The 15,279-nt window shown below is 37.9% G+C and overlaps 1 protein-coding gene across 5 annotated transcripts in view; it reads left to right on the top strand.

Annotated features, from left to right (window-relative positions):
- THRB (thyroid hormone receptor beta) overlaps positions 1–15,279 on the top strand; it is a 430,248-nt gene that overhangs the window by 185,784 nt on the left and 229,185 nt on the right. For all 5 annotated transcript variants that reach the window (XM_074268731.1, XM_074268732.1, XM_074268729.1 and 2 more), the window contains exon 2: positions 1,465–1,537. The gene's annotated coding sequence lies outside the window, so the exon portion shown is untranslated. The remainder of the gene's footprint in view (positions 1–1,464; positions 1,538–15,279) is intronic.

Raw genomic sequence — 15,279 nt, forward strand, 5'->3', positions numbered from 1 at the left:
GTGCCACATAATAGACATATCATATGTATTATATAGACATATTATGTCTATATAATATACATAATATGTATTATATTTGTGTACATATTATGTATACATATATAATATACATATGTTATATGTATATATTATATAATATATAATGAGTAATAGACTGGTGCATGGGATGTGGTAGATTTTTGCAAACGTTTGACTAAACTGCTCATGTTAATCTTGTGAACAAAGATGGAAATAAAACAACTGGGAGAAAACACAGTTGGATGAACTCAAGACTAGTTGAATAGCTGGCTTCGGAGAAGGGTGATGAATGTATGCCTTTCAGCTTGGAAGGCCAACTGCAGTAGAGTGCCTTAGGGTTATGTACCTGACCATGGACTAGGAAATTTTTTAGCAGTGATTTGGATGATGAGAGATTTTCAAACTTGCCTGGACTCAACAGTTGACTAAATCAGGATCAATAAGTGTTACAATGGTGTAACAGAGGGGGAACTAACCTTAGTCAGAAAGAAGTGAGTTCAAGTCCTGCCTCTGATGTATATCTGTGTGTTTGTGTGTGTATATACACATACACATACATTTATGTATATATTTATATGTGCATGTGTGTCTGTGTATGTGTGGATGTATTATGTGTACATGTACATACATATTCTTTTATATATACACATATATGTGTGCCTACATATAGACACATATGTATGTATATATTTATATGTGCATGTATATCTGTGTATATGTGCATATGTCTGTGTATATGTGGATTACATGTATATGTATATACATATTAATATACATATATATTATATATATACGTGTTTGTGTGTGTGTGTGTGTGTGTGTGTGTGTGTGTGTGTGTGTGTGTGTGTGTGTATGCTATGTGATCCTGGGCAGGTCATTTAGTCTTCTTCTTTTTTTTTTTTTTTTTTTTTTTTTTTTTTTAAGGCTGGGGTTAAGTGACTTGCCCAGGGTCACATGGCTAGGAAGTATTAAGTGTCTGAGACCAGATTTGAACTCACGTCCTCCTGAATTCAAGGCTGGTGCTCTATCCACTGCGCCCCCTAGCTGCCCCCAGGTCATTTAGTCTTGACTATTCATAACCTGACTCCTTCCCACCTTTCACTTTCCTTATACATTACTTTTCAATTCCATTACCTTGGACTGTTTTCAGTTTTTTGAATGTGTTTCACTTTCTTAGCCTTGTACCTAGTACAGAGGAGACTCTATCCTGATAGAGAATGGGCCATCCCAGGAAGCAGCAGGAAGAGTGCCCCTCAGTGGAGGTCTTGGACTGAACAACAATAATGTACTTGGCATCCGTTAATAGACATTTATTAAATACCTACTGTGTGCCGTGCTATCGCAGAGATAGTTTTTGAGTCAGCTTCTCTGTTAGCACAGAAAGTACCGGTGATATTCCACCAAACCTTGAGGTAATTTCCATTTGGTTTTGTCTCCTCCTTCTAGATTGGCTGTTTTTCTTGGACTGGCCACTCTCTTCTGCATGCTGACTTCCCACCATGGTTTGATGGATGAGAAGGTAAGAGGTCACGCTTGTCCATGTTTTTGGGGATTGGAGCTCTTTATGCCGAAATGTCCATTCTGTTTTTTTTGTTTTGTTTTTTTTTAATGCCTATTATGTAATTATTGCTGGTTGTCATTGGTTCTCCTGCCATTTGACTTTTTGCAAGCTCTCTGGCGCCTTAGGGTTGATAAACAGCACCCACCAAGAGTGCTCAAGAGACATGATACAAACAAACAGAAGGAAGAATACACTGGGGGCAGGAAGGGAGGTAGAATTAGGACAGTGACCAACAAGAGCCCATTTTCCCCTAGTTATCAGAACAGTTTCTGCAGGATGAGCATCTAACCGGGTCTTTTCACTTCTCCTCTTAGTGAGGTGCTAACAAGAAGCCCAAATTGGCTTAAAAAATAATCTGGCAGATTGGAGCACCTGCCCCAATTACAATTCTTCTTGACATGGCTGCAAAATTTTCCTTTTCATCCCAAGATGTTTTGTAATTCCAAGCCTCTGGTTTGGCCCTTTGGCCTATCATTTGGAGCATCGTTTGTTTATATAATTATAACAACACGGTTCCCATTCGTGTCTCCGTAGCTAGGGTTATGTCAGAGCTTTCCCTTTGGAGTTTATTTTTTTTTAGCAGACTATAACCTCACTATTACAAAAACAACAACAAGCAGCCCACCATTCTGCTCGCTATAGCTTGACATTCGTGCTTGGCCAGGGTCGAGTGGTAGAGGGAGAAAAGCTCACTGGCTGCTTTTGAATGATGTCTTTGTGCCTTTCCTCCCCGCCTCCCCCTCCCCAGCCCCCTGGCCTCTGGCCTATTGTACAGGCTTCTAAGTTTGGGTGGTTTTATCTGATTATAACTTGTACTAATATTACAGTCTCCAGTCCAAAGGCTTTCACTTGCAGGCCCCCAACTTGGCACCCTGACATTGCTCTGCAGCTTGAGTCACTGACCAGATCTGTGCCATCTTGTCTTTGTGTGTGACAAGGAAGAGGGAGTTGTGGGTGTGAATGCGCATTTGTGTGTGTTTTTTTTTCTTCAAAAATTTAAGAATGATGAACCGATTAAAGAGGAAGAGTATTATTAAGTTTCAAATTTATCATATTAAACAAACATTCATTAAGCTTTTGCTGCACGTAGGTCATTGCCGAGCACCGAATAGGATGTGAAACCCCAGCTAGGGCAGTCCATGCCGTCGTGGAGTTTTTAGACTAAATCTGACAAAGGATCAGGGGATCATGGGTTAGAGCTGTAGGGAAGCCCAGAGGCTAAGTCTAACAGCCTCATTGTACAGATGCATAACTGAGACATGGACTTGCCCAGAGTCACACAATTAATAAGTGTCTGAGATGAGATTTGAATCCAGGTCTTCCTGGCTCCATCCTCACATCAAGCTGCCTCCCGAAGAAGGAGGCTCATTACTGGGGTGATGTCATTCATACCCGGGGAACTCTAACCTAAATGATGCATCATGAGACCATCAGAGACAGACAAATAAAAGGCTGTCAGAGGAGCAAGCCAGTGATGACCGCGAAGATCAACGTGGAACAAAATGGAACTTGTAGGTTGAGTGGGTCATTCCCCTGGTGAAGAAGCTTCAGTAGCTCTTTACTGTCTGCAGAATAAAATACACATTTACACAGAGGAGGACCTTCAGAATCTAGGCCTGCCCTTTCTTCCTCAGACTGAACATACTTTTCTTCCCCTCTGTAATTCTGGCAAGACTTAGCACTTTGCTGTTCTGATATATAACCTCCCACTCCTAACTCTTCGAATTGCTTAGATGGCCTTGGAGACTCAGATGGTCTTCACAGCATCAGAACTTACCTCTTCCCGGCCTTTGTTCCAAGGAGCTGATTTTAAGGGTACCAGGATGACTCCAGGGAGCCACTGTGACCCAAACAAGCCCTGATTGGTCTAGAGCAGTCCTAGTATGACCCTCCAGAATCACAGAATTTGAGTGTTCCAAGAAACCAGAACAATGACCAAGGCCGGCTCCATAAACAGTCAGATTTCCTATTATAACATACGTGTGATGAAGACCAAGTCCACTTGGGTGATCATCCCAGGATTTTTAATTCAGTTCAATGAGCATTTATGGATTACCTTCTGTAATCCTTTCACATATTGATATACAAATCAAGATATGTCCCTGTCTAAATTTAGAAGAACCCACAATTTTGCGTCTTCAGAGATCAGCCCTGCTTTCTGAGTTTATGATGTCCTATCAAAGCTTTTACTAGCTTCTTTAAGGGAATGTGATTAGGCCTTTTAAAATTTTTCTTAAATCACATAAAAATGATCCATGTTCTAATGGCAATCTATTATGCATATGCATACGTAAATATACATGTGTGTGTGTGTGTGTGTGTGTGTGTGTGTGTGTGTGATGTTCTGAGGCAATCCCATTTAAATGTTCCATTTGAGTTTCAGTAAGCAGAAAGATGTCAAGTGGTTTCCTGGCATCCTTGCTTTAAAGCTTCAGGGGATAAGTGGCAGGTGGTCTTGGGGAATGGCAAGAGGGAAGGAATGGGCTCTCTGGACCCTTTGACAGTCAGGGATTTAATGTTACGATACCCTTTTTTCAGTACTAATGAACCCTCTGCTACTGTGGTGTTTCATAACAACAGGCTGAAGTTTCTTTGAATCCATTGCTGATTTAAATCGACAAGGGCACAGTTCACTGATGAAGCTATGGTAACTCTGAATCATAGCTAAAAAATAATTTTTTTAAGTGACCGAGGTTTGTCATTGTTTTGGTTTTTTTCCACATAAATATGCTTTGCCTGAACACGCACACCAATTTCTTAATCAACTCAAATTTAATTTAGTCAGAGATTTTTATCCAACAAGCTTACGTTTGCATGCATGGTAGCAAAATGGGAATAACAAAGAAAGGGAGTGGAAGAGGAGGGAGAGAGAAACAGAGACAGCAATAGAAAGAGAGACAGAAGCACAGAAGAAGAGAATAGAACCCCCTCCCTCTCTCTCCCTCCCCCTCGCTCTCCCCCCCTCTTCCTTTGTATCTTTCCTCCCCCCCCCCCTCTCTCTCTCTCTCTCTCTCTCTCTCTCTCTCTCTCTCTCTCTCTCTCTCTCTCTCTCTGTCTCTCTGTCTTTCTCTCTGTCTCTCTCTCTCTCTCTCTTCTCTCTCTCTCTCTCTCTCTCTCTCTCTCTCTCTCTCTCTCTCTCTCTCTCTCTCTCTCTCTTACTCTACTGCCTCTTGAAAGCATTTCTTTCTTATTAATCACACACCCCCCAAAAAAACACAAAATTCTTTATTGCTCTTCTTTTTTTCTGTAAATGTGGGCAAATGAGTCCCTTTGAATTAATTTTCTTAAAATGTCTATTTTTATAGGTCATGTTTTCTGTGGTCTAGATGATGTTAGCAACTACATCTCAGTTATTCATATGAATGAGAGTCAAGAAAAACATAACTAATTGGAAGCCATGTTCAAATCCCTTTTCAGCTAATAGTTTTCACCTCTTCAACCACCAGATTGTTTTTTTCTTAGAAAATTTGTGAAAACTGCTGACGAACCTGAATTGTATGATTTCTTCATCCTTTCACCTGAGTGCTTTTCCATGGTCCAGCATATTAACTGACCAGAGGGCACCAGTTGTTTACAATCTACAGCTGGTTAAACCCTCCAATCTTACAGATGAGGAAACTGAGGTTCAGCAAACTTAGATGATTCACCCAAAATCACAGATAGTTCTGTCAGAAATTTGATTGGAAACTAGGGCTTTTGACTACAGAACCAATGAGGAGCAAAGGGCTAAAATAATGGAGAAAAAAATTTAATTGGTCAGATGTGGTCAAATTTGGAAAGTTATAAGATCTTGGATGTAAAGGGCATCTAATCCCTTCTTTTAACAAATGGAAAAAATGAGTCTCAGAGAGGAGACATTTGCCTGAGGTCACTGCGGTAGTAATCGTGGTAGAACTGGGATGCAATTCAGATCCAAGTTAATCAAAATAATAAAACCATTGTACCTGAAGCTTGGAGCCTCCACATTTCTTGAGAGTTTTGCCTCAGATAACAGGACAGAACAAGATGTGGTCCACAGCACACGGGGGATCATCACCTCTGTAAAATATTACCTTGGCCTCTCCCAGGAGTAGGTTTTGATCTAACCAAAGACGTCATGGAGACTTTGGGTCCACCTATGTGGAACATGGCGTCAATCGGAAGACATACCAACTGAGTTTTAGCAAAACAACAGGAGGGGGCATGGAAGAGGGGGTCAATTTCTGCGGCAATTCTGATTTTTCTCCCTTGGTTATGACTCTCTGCAGTGTACGGATACCTCATTTCACTGTGAGAGGTAGACTAGAGAGATTCTTTGTTTCTGAATTCTCTATATGCTGCCCTTTAATTTTAAGTGATTTTTTTAGTACGGGAAAATCTTATCATCTTGTAGTATTGCTTATATCTCGGGATATCTCCTCAATCAATCAGTAAGTATTATTGAACACTTACTAAGAAATTGTTTTTGTTACATTTGGTTTGGACACAACAGCCACTTCCCATTGAATAAACTCTTTTGTGTTCATCCATTCATTCATCAAGAATTTATCTATGTATGTACAAAGTTAGCTACTGAGGAAACAAAGTGGGATGGGGGAAGTAACTACTGATCTTAAAGTGCTTACTGGTTATTTGGATGAAACATGTATATCCAGCACATAATTACAGCTCAGTACGATATATATTACCACAATTAAAGCATAGTATTTTTTTTTTGTTTGTGTGCTTTTTCATCATTTTTACATAATATACAAATCATACTTTTTACATAATTAAATCTCAGCAGAGTATTTGATCCCTTTTACTGCTGCCTAATTTTTTACTATCCCCACATTAGTTGTGACCCCACAGTTTAAGATGCTTTGACTTAAGGCACAGAGATATCCCATTATGGTGAGATAGCCTAGTATCTTGGCCCACTCTAAGATGATTTTAGGACTAGACAGAACTAGCTCAACCCCATTATTGAATAATTTTTTAAAATAAATAATAATAATAATAATAATAATAATTTTTTAAAAAGCAGGACTCAAAGGAGTTAAATGACTTCTATACCATTTATATTATCATCCCCCATTAGAAGTAAGCTTCTGGAGGACAAGGACTGAATTACAAATCTTTTCCTTTTCTTTAGAAACTTCGAAACAGTATCTCACACATGATAGGTGCTTCGTAAGTGGGTTTTTTTTTTTGACTGAGAAAGTGATTAATAAGAATTTAGCACAATATTTGACACATTGTAAGTGTTTAATAAGTGATCTCTCTTTCTAATTATCTATTGACGTGGAAATATCAGAAATCTAAACCAAACTCTTAGGCTCCAAATCCAATATTCTTTACCTTGCATGACCATACTCTTGGGGGGAGGAGAGGAAGGGAATCAGCATTTATTAAGCACCTATTCTGTGTTAAACACTGTGCTAGGAACTTAAAAAAAAATCTTGTGCTATAGCTAGTGGGAAACCATTGAAGAAATTTTAATAAGAATAACATGATCATTAGGATGTTTTGGTGAGAAAGGGGACACAAACAAGCAGAGTAGTTTTCCTCTATGTTAAATTGAACATACATTTAAAACTATGTAGCAGGTAATTTTCCCATATAATCTGTTCTTTGTATAATGAAAGGTTTACCTTTGTTGATCTTTAACTTCACTATAACCAAAAAAGGCTTTTTAGATGGGGAAAATAAAAGTATATTTCAGAAGGATTCACCTGCTGTTTAGAAGCATTGCATGCGTTTAACCAATGTTGGATCACTTGTTGTCTAGGGGAGAGGAAGTGGGAGAAGGAGGGAGAAAAATTTGGAACACAAGATTTTTCAAGGGTGAATGTTGAAAACTATCTTTGCATGTATTTGGAAAAGTAAAAAGCTGTTTTTTAAAGATTCATCTGCAGTATGCTTTCATAGATTGGGGATAGGGAGAAAAAAGGGGCAATGAGATTGGTTAAGAAACAGAATAGCAAGGGGCAGCTAGGTGGCTCAGTGGATAGAGCAGCAGCCCTGAAGTCAGGAGGACCCGAGTTCAAATCTGGTCTCAAACACTTAACACTTCCTAGCTATGTGTCCCTAGGCAAGTCACTTACCCCCAATTGCCTCGGGAGAAAGAAATAAACAGAACAGCAGCATTGGATCCAAGTGGATTAAACTGAGTTGATGGCAACAGAAATCAAAAGGGAGGTATACAAGGTGTATGACTCTGGGCAAATCACCTAACCCTTAATCATCTATAAAATGAAGGTAATCATAGCAACTACTTACCAAGACTGTTGTGAGAATCAAAAGAGGCAATAATTATAAAATGCTTAATAAACTGGCACATAGTAGGTGCTATAGAAAGGTAGCTGTTGTTATATGAATGATATTTAACAGGAACATTTGAGAGGATTTGAAGAGTTATTGGTTACATGTTGGGATGAGGGAGAGAGAAGCATCCAAGCTGATGGTGACTTCAAATATATATAACAAGGGAGAAAAGTTGTGAAGGAGACCTAGTTTGCAAGAGATAAGAGGATTTGGATTGTGGGCTACAGTTTCATAAATCTTTTTACCACATATCAGATGTCTTTTTGGTCAATCCCATTCCCTTCTTTGCCAAGTAAAGGAGGAAATGGAGATCAGTCTTCCCATTTTACAGATGGCAAAACCAAATCACAGATGCATGTTGCCAAGAATAGAGCCTCAGCCCCATAATTCTCAGTTCAGTACACTTTTTTTAGGTCACATTATACCCATTGCATATGGCACACCCAAATATAGAGAGAATCCATGGATAACTCATAATGTTCTGCAAAAATAACCTAGTTTATCATGATACCAATTTTTTTTCTCAGTGACTGATATATAAGCCATAGAACTCCAGAATTAGAGAAGCTGTCCAGTCCATTCCCAAAACCAGAATTCCCCCTCCAACAGGCCCAACAAGTGGTCACTCGGCTTTTCTTGATTACTGAGGGAGCACCCTCTGCCTTATGAAGAAACTTTGTTCTATTCTTAGAGCACTCTTGTGGTTAGCAAGATTTGCCTCATGTAAAGTGTAAATCTGCCTCTCTGAAAATTTCATCATCACCCAGATCTCCTCCGCGGATCAGCAGAATAAACTGATCCTCTCTTCCACATTTCCACACGAGAACTCTTCAGATAGCAGGCCAGTTTGAAGAAAAAAAAGGAGGGGAAGAGAGAGAAAGAGATAGAGGGAGACAGAGACAGCATGGCAAAGACAGAGACAGACAGAGAGAAAGTAACAGAGAAAGACAGAGAAAGGGAGTCAGACAGAAGAAGGAGGAGGAGGAGGAGAAGGAGGAGGAGGAGGAGGAGGAGGAGGAGGAGGAGGAGGAAGAGGAGGAGGAGGAAGAGGAGGAAGAGGAGGAGGAGGAGGAGGAGGAGGAGGAGGAGGAGAAGGAAGAGGAGGAGGAGGAGGAGGAGGAGGAGGAGGGGGAGGGGGAGAGGGAGAAGGAGGAGGAGAGGGAGGAGAGGAGAGGGAGAAGAAGGAGGAGGAGGAGGAGAAGAAAAAGGAAAGAAAGAGGGAGGGAAAGAGAGGGAGGGATGGAGGGAGGGAGAAAGAAAGAAGGAGAAGGAGGGAGGGAGAAAGAGAAAGAGACAAAGAGAGGGAGGGAAGGAGGTAAGGAAGAAGAGAGAAAGGAGATGAGGAAGAGAGAGGGAGAGAGAGAGGAGGAGAAAGGGGGAGGAAGGGAAAAAAGGGAAGGAGAGACAGACAGAAGATCAAGAGGGAGGGAAAGAAAGGGAGGGAGGAAGAGAGAAAGAGAAGGAGAGAGGGAAACAGAGAGGAGGAAGAGGAGGAGGAAGAAAGGGAAGGAGGAAGAGAGAAGGAGAGGGGGAGAAAGAGAGATAGAAGAAGAGGAAGGGAAAGAGAGAGAGAGAGAGAGAGAGAGAGAGAGAGAGAGAGAGAGAGAGAGAGAGAGAGAGAGAGATTCAACTTCTGGTGCAGCTAGCTTAGTTTCACTTTAGCTTCAACTAGTCATACTTTAGATGGTATGTGTTCCTTTTTCTCCTGCCAGACATTAATGAATCGGACCTCTTGGGTTGCCGCCATTGTCTGTCCAATAATTGTCTAACTAAGACCTCATGGAGAGTGGTGTGCAAAATTTGTACTCATTGTGGAGATGGCTACTGGTATAATTTCACATGTAGCTAATTTAGTGGAACAAAACCTAGCTTTGTTGAGACCAAACAATTCTCCTTTAAAAATTTCAGTGAGTTTTCAAGGGAATAACTATTATATATGTTATGTGTCATATGTAATACAATTTGATAATATATTCTACATTATATAATAAAATAATGTTGTTATGATAGTTACAATAGAATATTTTATTATGTAATTATTATTATTGCAACTCTAACTGGCATTTGCAAGGTTTCTCAAAGTTTGCAGGGCTCTCTATATACCTTATCTCATTTGATCTTTACAATAAATCTGGGATATAACTGTTCCAGCTATTTTTATCCTCTTTTTACAAATGAGAAAACTGAGGCACAAGCAGTTAAATAATATGCCAACTAAGTCCAAATTAAGCAGGATTTAAACCCATCTTTCTCTTAGCTCTAAGTCCTAGACTCTTTTAACTATAACTGGATTTAGAGCCAAAAAATACCTTTCAAGGGTGTCTAATCATCTTCCTCTTCTCACTCTCTCTCATTTTATAAATGAGTTTAGGGAAATGTGACTTGCCCACAATCACAAAGATAAAAAAGTTGAGATTTGAAACCAGATTCTTTGATTCCAAATTCAGTGAGTCTTTTTTTTCATCAACTGTATGTACTTTGAATAATGCTTTTTCTAAATATTTATAAATTAACTTTTGGCATCCATTTTGTTTCTAAGAAAAATACATCTAAGTATAATGAAAACTTTTTGCATTATTATGTCAGTAGAGAGGGGCGAGAGGGTAGTAATGACAGCTATCTTGTAAGCCCACTATGTTAAAGCAGTTTATATGATATCAAAAAAAAATGAGTTCAAGGTTAGCAGATATGACTCAAGGTATATTTGAATCCACGAAAGAAAAACTAATTTTTTTCATTTTTTAAAAATTTGTTTTTAATTTATTAATTTATTAATATATTAATAATTATAAAATTATATATATTTATAAAATATTAATTTATTATATAATGTATTAATTTTATAATTATGAAATTTTTGACAGTATATATGCATGAGTAATTTTTTTTATAACATTATCCCTTGTATTCATTTTTCCAAATTTTCCCCTCCCTCCCAGAGATGACAGGCAATCCCATACATTTTACATGTGTTACAGTATAACCTCGATACAATATATGTGTGTAAATCCAATTTTCTTGTTGCACGTTAAGTATTAGATTCCGAAGGTATAAGTAACCTGGGTAGAGAGACAGTAGTGCTAACAATTTACATTCACTTCCCAGTGTTCCTTCTCTGGCCGTAGTTATTTCTGTCCATCATTGATCAACTGGAAGTGAGTTGGATCTTCTTTATGTTGAAGATTTCCACTTCCATCAGAATACATCCTCATACAGTATTGAAGTGTACAGCGATTTTCTGGTTCTGCTCATTTCACTCAGCATCAGTTCATGTAAGTGAAAGAAAAACTATTATCAAAGGCTTTTACTGAATTCTTCATGATTTCTTCATTTTCTTTCTTCTCAGCCCTTATCTTTGGAATCTCTGGAATCAATTGAAGCAAATTTCAAAAATTAAAATTCAATTGAACTTCTCATTTAAATATAATTATTATTAAAGAACACATATTAAAGAGTCAAGTTGGACAATCCCATAACCTTAGAATTTTTGTTATTAGATGGCATTTAAGGTCCCTTTAAGCTCTCAATCTAGCATGTCTGATTTTTCTCTGTGACTAGTAACTAAATTTTGTGTTTGTTTTCTCCTGAATCACAAGTTGTTTTTTTCTACAATCAAAGATCAATTTTCCAGCAAACCAAGAAATTATTGTTTATATTCCTTTCATATAAGCTGTAGGTTGTGCTGATTTATGTTGTTAAAGAAAGCTAACTTACTTAGAATGAACAAAAACTATCTCTTTGTCTTAGTAAATAAAAGATGTTAGGGAGTGGAAAGAACCCAGAAGGTGGTATAACACAACAGAAAAGGATACCATTTTCTTGTTGTTCAGCTGTGTTTCACTCTTCATTATTTTATTTGGGGTTTTCTTGGCAGAGATACTACAATGGTTTGTCATTTCCTTCTTCAGCTCATTTTACAGATGAGGAAACCGAGGCATACAGGGTTAAGTGACTTGCCTAGGATCACACAGCTGCTAAGTGTCTGGGGCCAGATTTGAACTCAGGAAGATGAGTCTTCCAGACGTCAAGCTCAGTTCTCTAACCCTTGTGCCACCCAGCTGCCCTTGGTGCATTGCATCCACTATATATAAACATATTAAGCCATATGATCAGTGAAATGGTGATTTTCTTTGGTTTGATATTCACTGAAAATCATTGTTCTTGGGTCACATTGAGAGTTATGAACTGATGTTTTGAAACATCTGCAATGTCTGAAAAAAGCATCTTTTTTGCACATAAATTATCGAGTAAGATGTTTGTGGTGCATCTTGTCATTTTGCTCTAAATTTCTGATTTCCTTTTCAAATTTTGAAAGAAATTCAAATTTCCTTTTAGTTAAATGGAATAGATTTTTACCTCTACTTCCCAATCTCTCCTATTTTAACTTCCCTTTGTAACCAAGAGCATTTTAAGTATTGTTATGTTTGCTTCTTCAACATCAAACCTCTCCTTAAACAACATTAACACTAAATGTTCACGCTTGCTATTTCTGAGCACTTGCTCCATTCACTGTCTTTGTCACCAGTAATACAAGGCCCCAAACAAAATAGCTCATATTCTACTGAGGCACATGGACACAAATGAGTATAAAATAAGGTAGGAAATGAAGGGGACACATATGACAAAAAAAAAAAGGAAAATGCGAAAATGTTTGGCGTTAGAGGGGAGATGGGAAAACTGGGGCACCAATGCAATGGTGGTGAAGTTGTGAACTTATCCAGTCATTCTGGAGAGCAATTTGGAACTCTGCCCACAGGGCTAAAAGACTCTACATGTCCTTTGATCCAGAAATGCCACACCTAGGTCTATATCCCAAAGACATCCTTCCCCCCACCCAAAAAAGGAAGGAAAACCTTAACAAACAAAAATATAGCAGCTCAGAATGGAAAGTCAAAGGGATGACCATCAGCTGGGGAATGGCTAAACAAACTGTGATATATGATTATAATGGAGTATTATTGTGCTATTAAAAATGACAAGCAGGATGATTTCAGAAAAACCTGGAAAGACTTATGTGAACTGATGCATAGTGAAGTAATAGAATCAGAAGAATGTTACACAGCCATATTGTTTGATGAAGAACTATGAATGACTTAGCTCTTTTCAGTAATACGATGATCCAAGACAATCCCAAAGGACTAATGATAGACCTTAGTATCCACCTTCAGACAAAGAACTGATATTAATTAAATACAGACTGAAGTTATTTTTCACTTTCTTGTATTCCAGTCTTCTTTTTCAAAAATGACTAATATGAAAATGTTTTACATTATTATACATGTAGATTCGATTGCTTACCCTCTCAGGGAAGAGGGAAGGGAAGGAGGTAGGGAGAGAGAATTTGGAACTCAAAACTTTAAATAAGAATTTTTTTAATTGGAAAAAAAATGAAAAATAAGAAAGACTAAAAATCATTTTTTAAAGAAATAAAGAAAACAGTTCTTAGCCTGAAGAAACTCACAATCTAATGGGGGAAGACAACATTTGGAAGCAATATGGGGAAAGAAAATAACATGACCCAAGAAAGGTTACCAGGCAGAGACGTGATGAATCTTTGCTACCAGAGTGAGAGATGATCCAAGGAGGTGGAAATTTCAGAGTTAATTTCTTAGAATGATGAGTTTCTGGAGAGTGTGAAGTCCAGGAATACAGCCAAATGAAAAAATATTGAGATGGATTCCCAGTAAGTCCTTCTTGTGGGGTGAAGGCTCAGAGAGGAGGTCTCCAGTATCCAGCTTCTACCTTCTCCAATCAGAGTGAGGAAGCAGGAAATCGAGGGGAGAGGATGTTGAGGAAGAGTCAGTTCCAAAATTGATTTCAACTTGTAGAAAGATGAATTTCTGGAGATCACATGATCCTAGAAAGCAATTTTAGTGGGAAGTGACGAGGAGAATTCCCAAACAATCCTCCTTATTCCAGCAAAATTGGAGAAGGAGGCAAGGAGTAAACAGATGGGGAAATCGGGGTTAATTAAGCTGAACCTTGAAGAACTCTGAGAGGGAGAGATGAGTTAAGAGTATTTTCTAGCACAGAACATGGTTTATAACTAAAGTCCCAAGACCTTTGCAGGGAAGTCCACAAGGTCAAAAGCATTTTCATAATATTTCTGAGATATAATTTCCAATTAATAATTACAGTATATAATTTCAATTAAATATATATATATATATAATTTTCTGTTAAAATACCCCTTCCTTTTCTACCTGATTATCTGTGAGATCAGATTTTCTTCATATATACTTCAAACTGAAACAAGATTGAATGCAGAAATAGTATGAGAATCAAGAATTTTAATTGTAATAAGCAGACATTAGAGAAGTTTACCAAAAAAAAATGTGAAACTATTCCACTACTACTAAAAAATATTTTTTTTTGTTTTGGAAACTAATTTTTTCCATAAAAATATGTTTTATGTTAACACATAATGGAATATTATTTTAAAAATTAAATAATCTTTTACAAAATTATTAGTTTTCCATTTTAGATACAGTAAATATTGATAGGTATAACCTACATAAATAAAAGCTCTTTTTGTTCATAACTTTTAAGAGCACAGAGATGTCCCGATACCAAAAAATTTGAGAACCGCTGCCTTATTGGAATGTTCCAAAATGGGAGCTGGAATGCAAAGATCAGGAAACAGCTAATAGCCCAGTGTCTCTGGCATGTAGATTGTGTCTTCACACAATAGTTTACATAATGTAAAATAAAGCTGGAAAAGTAGTTTGGCTACTGAGCATGGAGGATCGTAAATAACAGTCTGTAGATTCTGTATTTTATACTAATGGGAGACAATTATAGTTGAGTTTTTTAAGTTGGGTGTTGGACACGGTCAGGCTTTGATTTTAAGGAAACTGATTTGAGATTTATGTGACAATGCAGAGGCAAGAGTTTAGAGACAATGAAATCCACAGAGACCATTACAGTAGTGTCAGTAGAAGGTGATGAGAACTGGGAATAGTTTGGTAGCCAGGGGAGGGGAGGGAATTTGGAAATCCATTGGCCTCAGAACTATGAGAGAAATGGAGTAATCAAGTAGTAGAAGATAGAGGCTAGCGTATCTATGCTATCTATCCATCCATTTCTTGATTGATCTATCTAAAATTCAAAGTTCATTTATTTAAATAAGGATTGTAAGCTCCCAAAAAACATCATAAATTTAAGCAGCTTTGGAAAACAGCATCGTTACGCCAAAAAGTGATGACAGTGTGAGGTTCGCTCCATTTTCTGAGTGATAGCTTGGTTAGGGCAAAAGATAGAATGTCAAACCTCTGGAAAAACCTTGTTATATTTCTTCAAATCTAGAAATAAACAACCTTCAGCTTTCAGATTGAAAAATTAGGTCCTTTGGGTGTTGTGACTTGCCAAGTTAATCAGTGGTTTTACTAGGAACCAAATTTAGACATCTCTCTTTG

The sequence above is a fragment of the Sminthopsis crassicaudata genome, chromosome 5 (assembly GCF_048593235.1).
Source record: "Sminthopsis crassicaudata isolate SCR6 chromosome 5, ASM4859323v1, whole genome shotgun sequence".
NCBI lineage: Eukaryota > Metazoa > Chordata > Mammalia > Dasyuromorphia > Dasyuridae > Sminthopsis > Sminthopsis crassicaudata.